Source organism: Triticum urartu, chromosome 3A (genome assembly GCF_056163025.1).
Source record: "Triticum urartu cultivar PI428250 chromosome 3A, HENAU_Tu73, whole genome shotgun sequence".
NCBI lineage: Eukaryota > Viridiplantae > Streptophyta > Magnoliopsida > Poales > Poaceae > Triticum > Triticum urartu.
Window position 1 is genome coordinate 737,372,891 of NC_141875.1, and position 11,075 is coordinate 737,383,965.

An 11,075-nucleotide genomic window follows, 5' to 3' on the forward strand; every position below is an offset into this window, starting at 1 on the left:
AATTCTCACAAACACATTAGTCCCTCAACTAGGTTTGTCGTCAATACTCCAAAACCAACTAGGGGTGGCACTAGATGCACTTACAGAGAGCACCGAAGTGACTGCAAGATGGTTGGCACATGAGTGTGAGGAACAGTTGAGGGCAGACATAAACACACCAGTCCAGACCATAATAGCCAATTTGAAGAATAAACATGGAATAGAAGTGTCCATTCACATGGCCTACAGAGCAAGGAAAGCAGCTAAGAGTGTTGTCCAAGGAGATCAGAGGGCACAATACACAAGGATAAGGGATTACCTCCAAGCTGTGTTGGATACCAATCCAGGAAGTAGATGCATTGTTACAACAAAGCAATTGAAGGCCCATCCTAGCATAAATCCTAGATTCCATGGCTTGTTCATGTGCATGAATGCTTACAAAGAGAGTTTCCTAAATGGTTGCAGACCCTTCGTAGGTAACTATATGCTACCTCTTGAGCTTGCGTTGGATTTCCCCAAAGAGGAAAGGATGATGCAGCAGAGTAGCGTAAGTATTTCCCTTAGTTTTTGAGAACCAAGGTATCAATCCAGTAGGAGGCCACGCTCAAGTCCCTCGTACCTGCACAAAACGATAGCTACTCGCAACCAGCGCGATTAGGGGTTGTCAATCTCTTCACGGTCACTTACGAGAGTGAGATCTGATAGATATAATATTTTTGGTATTTTTGTTATAGAGATGCAAAGTGAAAATAAAAAGGGAAAGTAAAAAAGCAAAGCAAGATTAAAGTGATGGAGATTGATATGATGAGAATAGACCCGGGGGCCATAGGTTTCACTAGTGGCTTCTCTCAAGAGCATAAGTATTCTACGGTGGGTGAACAAATTACTGTTGAGCAATTGACAGAATTGAGCATAATTATGAGAATGTCTAGGCATGCTCATGTATATAGGCATCACGTCCGTGACAAGTAGACCGAAACGATTCTGCATCTACTACTATTACTCCACTCATCGACCGCTATCCAGCATGCATCTAGAGTATTAAGTTAAAAACAGAGTAATGCTTTAAGCAAGATGACATGATGTAGAGAGATAAATTCATGCAATATGAAATAAACCCCATCTTGTTATCCTCGATGGCAACGATGCAATACATGCCTTGCTGCCCCTTCTGTCACTGGGAAAGGACACCGCAAGATCGAACCCAAAGCTAAGCACTTCTCCCATGGCAAGAACTACCAATCTAGTTGGCCAAACCAAACGGATAATTCGAAGAGACTTGCAAAGATAACCAATCATACATAAAAGAATTCAGAGAAGATTCAAATATTATTCATAGATAGACTTGATCATAAACCCACAATTCATCGGTCTCAACAAACACACCGCAAAAAGAAGAAGATTACTTCGAATAGATCTCCACGAGAGAGGGGGAGAACTTTGTATTGAGATCCAAAAAGAGAGAAGAAGCCATCTAGCTAATAACTATGGACCCGAAGGTCTGAGGTAAACTACTCACACTTCATCGAAGAGGCTATGATGATGTAGAGCCCTCCATGATGACGGCGCTCTCCGGCGGAGCTCCGGAACAGGCCCCAAGATGGGATCTCGTGGATACCGAAAGTTGCAGTGGTGGAATTAGGTTTTTGGCTCCCTCTCTGTTCGTTTGGGGGTATGTAGGTATATATAGGAGGAAGAAGTACGTCGGTGGAGCTTCGGTGGGCCCATGAGGGTGGGGGGCGCGCCTGGGGGTATAGGGCGCGCCCCCCTACCTCGTGCCCACCTCGAAGCTTCCTTGGCGTAGGTTCCAAGTCTCCTGGGTCATATTCGGGAAGAAAATCACGTTCCAGAAAGGTTTATCCGTTTGGACTCCATTTGATATTTCGTTTCTTCGAAACACTGAAATAGGCAAAAAAAACAGCAATTCTGGGCTTGGCCTCCGGTTAATAGGTTAGTCCCAAAAATAATATAAAAGTGGAAAATAAAGCCCAATATAGTCCAAAACAGTAGATAATATAGCATGGAGCAATAAAAAATTATAGATACGTTGGAGACATATCACTATATTAATTTGTGTGAACACAATCATTTATGTTGTCCTAGTACTAATGTGATATTTTCTGCTGTAGGTGTTGATGGCCGCTTCATGAAGTTGGCCACAGGGCAGCAAATACTGGCTGCAACTGGTAGAGATGGTAATAACAACATCTTTCCCATTGCATTTGCAATTGTTGACAAGGAAGACACTGCAAGCTGGTCATGGTTTCTAACACAACTGAAGTATGCTCTTGGTGGCGAGTCAGGGAAGCATGGCTACTACACTATCATATCTGATAGACAAAAGGTAACTCATACACCATAGTACCTACAAATAGTGCAAATTATAACATGCTTAGTACTTATAAATAGTGCAAATTAGAACATGCTTAGTACTTACAAATAGTACTTTCACAGGGTCTTCTTAAAGCAATAACCAATGTATTCCCAAATTGCCCTCAAAGATTCTGCCTTAGACATATTTATCAAAACTTCCAAACAGCTGGCTTTAGAGGTGAGGAGTTAAAGAAATACATGGATCAGGCTAGTTATTCATATACTGAGCATGGATATGATCAAGCAATGGATGGTATGAAAAAAGAGTGTCAAGCAGCTTGGAAATGGCTTAGTAAGATACCAAAGCATACATGGGTTAGACATGCCATGGACACAAATTGTAAAACTAACTTGGTTGTGAACAACATAAGTGAAGTATTCAACAAAATGATACTTGATGTGAGAGGAAAACCAATTAAAACCATGGTTGATGGGATCAGAACAAAATTGTTAGTTAAGTTCAATGCCAATAGGACCGAGACAGAGACAGCTAAGTGGCAGATATGCCCAACATATGCTGAAAAGCTGGAAGAAGCTAAACATCATTCCAGATTCTGTCAGTCAATCAAGGCTGGACATGATCTATACCAGGTTACAAGTGGAGAAAGCACATATGCTGTTAATCTGAAAGATTACACATGTGGGTGTAGAAAATGGGACATGACTGGGGTTCCATGCAATCATGGTGTTTCAGCAATTAACAAGGCTAAACTACATCCAGAAGATTTTGTTAATGCTTTCTTCAAGAAACCAATGTATCAACAAGCCTACAGTCCAATTATCTACCCTATGCCTGGGCCTGATCTATGGACAAAGACTGGGACCCCTGACATAGAGCCACCTGTTTTCAGAGACAAGCCAGGAAAGAAGCAGACAAAAAGGAGAAAGAATCAGTTTGAGAAGCCAGCTCCCAAGGAAAATTCTAGGATGACATCAATCACTTGTAGTAATTGCAATTTGAGTGGGCATAGGTACACTAGCTGCCACAAAAATCTTAAGCCGGCCCTTGCAATGAGAAGGAACCAACATTAGGTTAATTGTCCAAACTTCAAAAAATTCAGTTTATGATTTTATTTCCTATACTATGTTCTAATCTTTGTATGTTTGCACTGCAGGAAAACAGAAGAGTTGATGCAGCTACATCAGCCCCAAGGGCAGCTCCTTCAGCTCCATCAGTACCCAGGTCAAGAACTACAGCTCCACTAGCACCTAGGCCAGCTCCATCAGCTCCAGCAGTTCCCGGGGCAAGAACTACAGCTTCACCAGCACCTAGGCCAGCTCCATCAGCTCCTCCTGCAACTAGGAGAGCAACTGCATCTACTGTTGCTGCTTCTAGGCCAGGTTCATCTAGTGCTGCAACTACAAGGCCAAGTCCATCTACTGCTGGTGCTTCTAGGCCAGGTTCATCTACTGTTGGTGCTTCTAGGCCAAGTTCTTCTACTGCTGCAAAGAAAACCTTCATACCACCTAGAGCTTCAGGTACTGGAAGGCTGAGAAAACCTTCTTACAAGATGTCTGAGTGGTTCAATTGTTCTCAGGGCAGCAAGAAGAAGTAATTTCATGATGGTGGTGTTGAAAACAATTTCAAGTTTGTGATGTTGAAAACAGTTTCAAGTTTGTGATGTTGAAAACAGCTGTGAGTTTTTCATGTTCAAACTAGTTTAATTCAGCCTATTTTGGCTAGTTTGTGATGGCACTATGTAAGTCACCTAATTATGGTTGTGATCAAGACTTTTATGCATGAGTATGTCAAGTAGACTATGATAATGATTATGTTCTCTATGATGCTGTCATTTATACTTTGTTGCATCAAGCTGTTGTCAAGTACACTAGGATTTTATAGTTATGATGATGTCAAGTAGACTAGGATTTTATAGTTATGGTGATGATGATGATGTTGTCACTTAGGGTGGCTCGGCGTCGACCAACCCCTAAGTGAAGGCAATTTGTCACTTAGGGTGGCTCGGCATCGACCAACCCCTAAGTGAAGGCAATTTGTCACTTAGGGTGGCTCGTCGTCGACCAACCCCTAAGTGAAGGCAATTTGTCACTTAGGGTGGCTCGGCCTCGACCAACCCCTAAGTGAAGGCAATTTGTCACTTAGGGTGGCTCGGCGTCGACCAACCCCTAAGTGAAGGCAATTTGTCACTTAGGGTGGCTCGGCGTCGACCAACCCCTTAGTGAAGGCAAACTTGTCACTTAGGGTGGCTCGGCGTCGACCAACCACTAAGTGAAGGCAAACTTGTCACTTAGGGTGGCTCGGCGTCGACCAACCACTAAATGAAGGCAAACTTGTCACTTAGGGTGGCTCGGTGTTGACCAACCACTAAATGAAGGCAAACTTGTCACTTAGTGTGGCTCGGCATCGACCAACCACTAAATGAAGGATCCAAGCTACAAACAAACCTTTCATCACAAACCAACATAAAAATAACACTACAAACACCTTCATTAAATGATCCAAGCTAAACCCATTACATGTCATGCCATACTTCATAGCTTAGTTCAACAAATTCAAATTTAGCACACATTACAAGCCATAGTTCAATGCTTCAAAAGTAACTTAGTTCAACCGATTCAAACTTAACACATTACAAGCCATAGTTCAAAGCTAGTAACTAAATACAATGACCCACATGGTCATATGACAACACAATTTATTCTTCACCACAAATACCCTTGATTTCCTTCAGCTTCCTCTTGTTACTTTCACCAGCTTTCTTCAGGTCAGCAACAACACACTGCAGAGTACTCTTCTCAATGTTCAACTTCTCCTTCTCTTTAGTCAACTCAGCAATGTAACAATCCAGCTTCTCCTTCTCTTTCTTCAGGTCAGCAAAGCTAAACTCCAAAGTCCTCTTATCAGAGCTCATCTTTTCCTTCTCTTTCAGATGATTGAACTTCAAATTCCTAATGACATTGGCTTGAGCAACATGAATGCACTTCAACTGATCAACAACTGCCTTCAATTTTTTGATCTCAGCATCCTTTTCCATGCTGCTGTCAGCAACATTCATATCAGTTTCATGTGGCAGATTATCCTAGGAATCCAAGAGGTTGTTCACATCTTCAACAAGCTTCTCATAAGTCTCCTGCAATTCTTTTTTTTGTTTTGCTAAATTGTGCACAGTAAATGAATGCTCAAGGCATGCCATCTTATTGGTCTGGATGCTATCCTCATACACAAGCCACAGTTTGTGGAGGGCATTCTGCAGATGATCTGGCCACTCCTCATCTACCCACTGCACTAATCCACAATTATTAACTCCCTGCAATACAAAATAAAGTAGTTCAAACATGTTGTCACATGCTAAATATTCAGTTAAGTTAAGGTTACAGTTAAGGTGCATATTCAGTTAGATCAATTCAACTCGCAAAACTAAACAACAATTATTGTGAGCAGTTACTATGAACATAAAACAGTATCAATGAACCATGAACAGGAACTATGAGCAATAAACAGTTAACCCTAGAACATGAACAGTTAACCCTGAACAGATGAACTGTACTACACAAGAGAGGTTTCACTTTGCAACTAATTTGCTAACTTACTTCTAGTGCACAAGCAATGAACCTCCTCCCAGTGCTTATCCCCTGGAATGCAACACATTTCTTCCCTGGCTTGCCATGCTCGCACATCACCCTCAAATCGTCAGCAGCACCAGTGAACAACGGGTCATCCATTGTTGGTGGGATCTGGGCAACACAAATGTACTGGTTCATATCAAGCTCAAACCCTAAATCCAAACCCTAAATGCAGTCCTGGTGGAACCAACTGACCTTAATAGGGGAGTCGTACAAAGAAATGATATGCACGTCGGAGTCCTCACTGCTCGAGCCATCGCTCCAAGACACCATGGCGGCCGGTGGCGAGTGGAAAGACGAGAGGAGGCAGAGCAAGGTTGAGAGCGCGAGGGAGAGCAGAGGAGCGAGAAGAGGGAGAAGTGGAGTGCGGGCGGCGCGGGCGGCCCGACCGACGCGAGCCGTTTGCGGTCCGTTATGCCACGTAGGGGGAAACCGGGCCCCAGCTGTCGGAAACACACTCAAACGAAGCAAATCGGCCGATCAGTGCACACTGCAAAAAGGTTACTGAATGTGCGGTGTTTTTTGCAAATGATTAGCGACCTCGTGGTTTTCCGGAATCGATGCCCCAAATGTGGTGGGTTTTTGCAATTCACTCCTATCCAGTTGATGTAGGGGCGCTGAAAGTCTGGGCCTAATACCAAACAAACCTCGCAGTCAAACCTAACATCTAAGACTTGAGGTCCCAACCAGGACGCCTGCCGGGTATGGGCACCAACCAGTCTGGCGTGCTTCTTAACCAGCACGCCTGCCGGGTATGAGGCCGCCGCAGCCACGTGCCACCAATCCATCTTCAGAGTTGTACTGCCGCATCAACCCTCCTGCGCGAGTCCATCTCCGCACATCAGGCGCCGAGTCTCCACTGCGCCATGCCGCCGAGATCCGCCGTCATCAATGGACCAGATGAAACACCGCTCCTCCTCTTGTCCCCTCCAACCAGCACTTGCTCCAAAACGATGCCCCCATGAGGGAGAACGATATCGAAGGCACCGTCATCGTCCGATCCGGTAGACCCAGATCTAGGGTTTCCCCCGGAACTTCCTGATCAGGTTGATGTGACCTGCAACGACGATGCCTCCAGAAGGGAACGACGTCTGAGACGCCGCCATCGTCCGCCAAGACCGCAGTCAGGCGTGATTTTCACCGGAAGCCACGTCTTCCCGACCTCGCGGCTGGCTAGAACCGAGCGAAACCTTGCCACGAAGACGTATGTCGCCGTCAGTACTCCGGCGGAGATCCGGCATCTCCTCACCGGTCCCTTCACGCGCCGCCGGTCGGCGGAAGGCCTCCCCGCGATGGATCCAAACGGGGCGTTGGATCCGCAGTGACCGCCGTCACCATCACGACCAGAACAGCACACCCCGACAGATGGGGCGCTGCTACCGCCGCCATCCATGCAGGGCCGCCGCTCCGCCGGCGATGGTGCTCCCGCCCCAGCCGCACAGCCCGAATTCACCGTCCAAGCCGCTGCTGTTGGATCGCACGAGAGGAGCCGCCCCTGCCGCCTCAGATGGGATCCGCCGCATCCACCCGCCCAGAAACCTTTGGCACCGGGCCCGCCGCCACCGCGGCCCATGCCGACGGCAGCGGCGACAGGAGGGGCGGTAAGAGGGTGCTGGCGGCGCTAGGGTTTCGGGGCCCCTGGCGCGGCCCGGGGGGAGGCGACGCGAGGGGGAGGGGGAGGGGGAGGTAACCAGGTAGGTTCTACGAGGGCAGTTCTTTACGAGTAACTTTACCCGAGCTGATATTTCTGAAGGCTAACTAAATGCAGTACTATTTCAAATTGTGCACTAAAATTACCATTTTCATAGAATTCAAATTCATATTTTTATAGACTATAAGATTCAAATGTCAGAATAAAAATATCATATTCGTGTTACCACATGAGTAGCTTACACTGGACTTCTGACATCAAAGAATTGCTATGTGCATATTGTCGCCCAGCCCACAGTAAACACGCATGCTAGATATAATGTTATTTGTTTGCACCTAGCTAGTTGCATCTTATGCTTGTGTAATCACCCACTTCCTTGGCATCAAACTCGATGGGGGGTACACTTCTTGCGGCTCAAATTGCACTCTAGCTTCTGCACCAGTTTCCTGCAGCATCTCGAGATCACCACTGGATTTCTGAGGAAAAAAATGCTACATGATACATCAGCTCTGCGTAAACTTTATGCTTAACTAATGTTGAGACGACCCTCCAAAAGAAGAGATTTAGGTGCAAATTTGTACAACCATAAAGTATAGATGGTAACAATGTTATAAGACCTTATGTAAAGTGCCAACTCAACAAATGTCTTTTTCCATGCCTTTCAAAGCGATCCAACCCTTTGACTCGGTTTGTTTCCCGTGCAGAAGAAATGCTTCAGCACCGCTAATATTTTGCGTCAAAAAAGAGTGCTTTCTCTTCAGTTATTATATTAGTAGTACATGGCTATGGCGGACGCGCGCCCCTCCCGCGCCGCCGACGCCGGCTGCACCTCCCTGCTCGGACCTGGGCTTCGCCTCCTGGTTCATGCCCCTTCGTCCGCCGCCTGTCGGTGGCCCTGCTGGTGCCCCTGCCCGTCTCGCGCTGCAACTGTGCTCACCAGCCCCAACCTCGTCAGATCCAATCCCGCCGGCAGGCCGGGGTGGTTCGACCTCTTCCGTGGAGTTCGTCCCCATCTCGCAGCCGGTCGCGACGTCGTCGTGCCAGGCAAGGCCAGGTCCGGGGCGTGTCGTTCCGGCTGCTGCGGTCTCGAGCATTCAAGATCTAGGTGGCGGCCATAACTGCGAGGATGCGCGGCAGCTGGCCTCCTCCCCCCAGCTCCTACTGTGCCTTCAATGCCGGTGGCGAGGACGGGCGCGGGGCGCGATGCCGATGTGACCGGCGGCTGGCAGCTCGTCGTGTCAACCAAAGGCCCGTGCCGCCCGGATTTGGCCGCCCCTGCCCCTGCATTCAAGCCGGCGCCCATCCCTCGATGGCTCCTTGGCCGCTGCTGCCGATGCCTACACCGGGGTCACCGTGCTGAGCTGTGCAGGGATCCCATCCGCTGCTCCCGCTGCCTTCAAAATGGGCACAAGTCGCGTGGTTGCAACAACAATTGGAAGCCATTAAGCTCCCTCGACGGCCCTGCTGTGCCTCCTCCTCCGCTACCCCGCATGTATCGTCTACTACTTGTCAAGAGGTGTCGCCTCGTCCTGGCCGGGGCTGGGAGATCCTTTGGCCGCCTCCCCTGCTGCAACTTCACGCCGGCCCAGCCACGATGCCATGCCGTGGCGACCCCGAGGTGCCACGCCTTGGCGACCCTGCGCTCAGGCCGGAGGAGGACTTCGTGGTTGTCCCGGCGACGCCGGAGATGCAGGCCGAGGCAGCCATCCTCTCCACCAACTGTGCCGTCGCATGGCTCGATGGGGCACGGCAGGACATTCCCTGCCAGCAGGTGGCGGCTGAGCTCGCCACAGAGCTGGGCGCAAGACTGGCTGGCGTCGAGGTGGTCAAGCACTACCCCGAGCAGTTCCTTGTTCGCTTCGTGTAACCAACACCACTGCGCCGACGCCGTGTCCCGCGGCCACCTTCGGGGCACCGGCCACCGCATCTACGTGCGAGAGTGGAGGCTCGAGGCTCATGCAGACAACGAAGACCAGCTCCATCATGTTTGCCTCTGCTTGGAAGGTGTCCCTCTCCACGGCTGGAACAACTACATCGCCACCTTCCTCATCGCCTGCGGATGCTCGCTTGACTACATCGAGCAGCGATCGCGTCACAAGGAGGACACCAGAGACCTGGCACTCTGGGCTTGGACGGCGAACCCCAACGCCATCCCCAAGGTTAAGTGGCTCACACTTCCGGCCCGCGGTCACCGCTGCCGTGGACGGCGGGGCCTCCGCCATCGCGTCCTCATCCACCTCGACCTCCACGAGGACCACTCCAAGGCCGGCGACGACGACGACAACCCACCGCCACCAGACGTGCATGAGTTCACCTGGTACAGGAAGGTGGTCGATGGCACCTTTGTTCCGCGAGAGCGCCATCCAGCTCAGGGGTGCGCTGAGCGCCGTGCGGACAGACGCGAAGACGACGGCGACCGCGACGGAAGGCGCGGACGTGAAGGAGGTCGCCCTTGGGAAGGCTGGGGCACCAGGTCCGACGCTCGCTTTCCCGCAACCCGCGTGAGCGCCAGCGCGAGGGGGGCCAAGACCGCACCAGAGACAGGTCCGGTGGACGCCGCCATGACAGCACCAGTGCTGCTGTTGTGGCCACCCCTCTGGCGTGTGCTGCCATTCTGCGGGGATCGGGCTCGGGCAGTGATGAGCCGGTCCGCGCCCTCGAGCTCCTGGGCGCCCATGAGCCGGTGCTCGTTGAGGCTCGTGGGTGTAGTCCATCGCGCCAGGCGTCGCCACGGGCCTCCAGGCGCCGCTCTCTGGAGGAGAGAACTCCACCGGCGTCACCCCCTCTTTCTCCAACAACAGTGCTGCCGCCGAGCCCCATATCCAAGCACGCCGAGGCCAGGTCCTCCCCTCTGACGCTGGTCGCTGCAAACCATGCCATGAGCGAGCTCTGCTCTCCCACAATACTCGCTCGGCCTCTGGTGTCACCCTCGAGGCCCCCGGGGTTCCCCACACCGCCGCTCGCATGCGTCGGCCCCCTGCGCCGTACCCCTTCACCTGTGCGTGATGGTGCGGCTGGCGTCTCCACTGATGCCCTCACGTCAATCTTCATGGAGCGACAAATGGATGTCCTTGCCACACCTGAGTCGCCCCCTCCCAGGCCACCAGCGGCTCACCGAAACACCCTGGCCGGTGTTAAAATTTCTACCAGAGGTGGCCTCACCCTGCAGAAGGTCAAGCGGTCCGGCACCCCTGTTGTGGCCATGGCGTCTAAGGCTGCAAAGAAGCTCGTTTGCCGGATGATGGGAATCACCAAAAATGGAGAGGACGTGACTAAAGCCATTCTTGACGAGTTCACGGCCAAGTTCAAGGAGCAGCTAGCCCCTGAAGTGATTCTGGCAATGAGAGAGTTCTTCCACCTCGACGACTCGGCCGTCAACGACGTCGAAGATGCTCTAATTGATCATGGCGGCACCGGGGCTCTGGAGTTGGCCCAAGATGGTGTTGCGGCTCAGGACAACCAAGGATCGCAGCCGTCAGCGGCCTGA

General features: G+C 50.3%; 2 pseudogenes; one reads left to right on the forward strand and one right to left on the reverse strand.

Moving 5' to 3' along the window:
* Positions 1 to 5,009: 5,009 nt before the first annotated feature.
* Positions 5,010 to 6,210, reverse strand: LOC125546341 (uncharacterized; annotated as a pseudogene).
* A 2,972-nt stretch (positions 6,211 to 9,182) lies between these two features.
* On the forward strand, positions 9,183 to 11,075 carry LOC125547383 (uncharacterized; annotated as a pseudogene).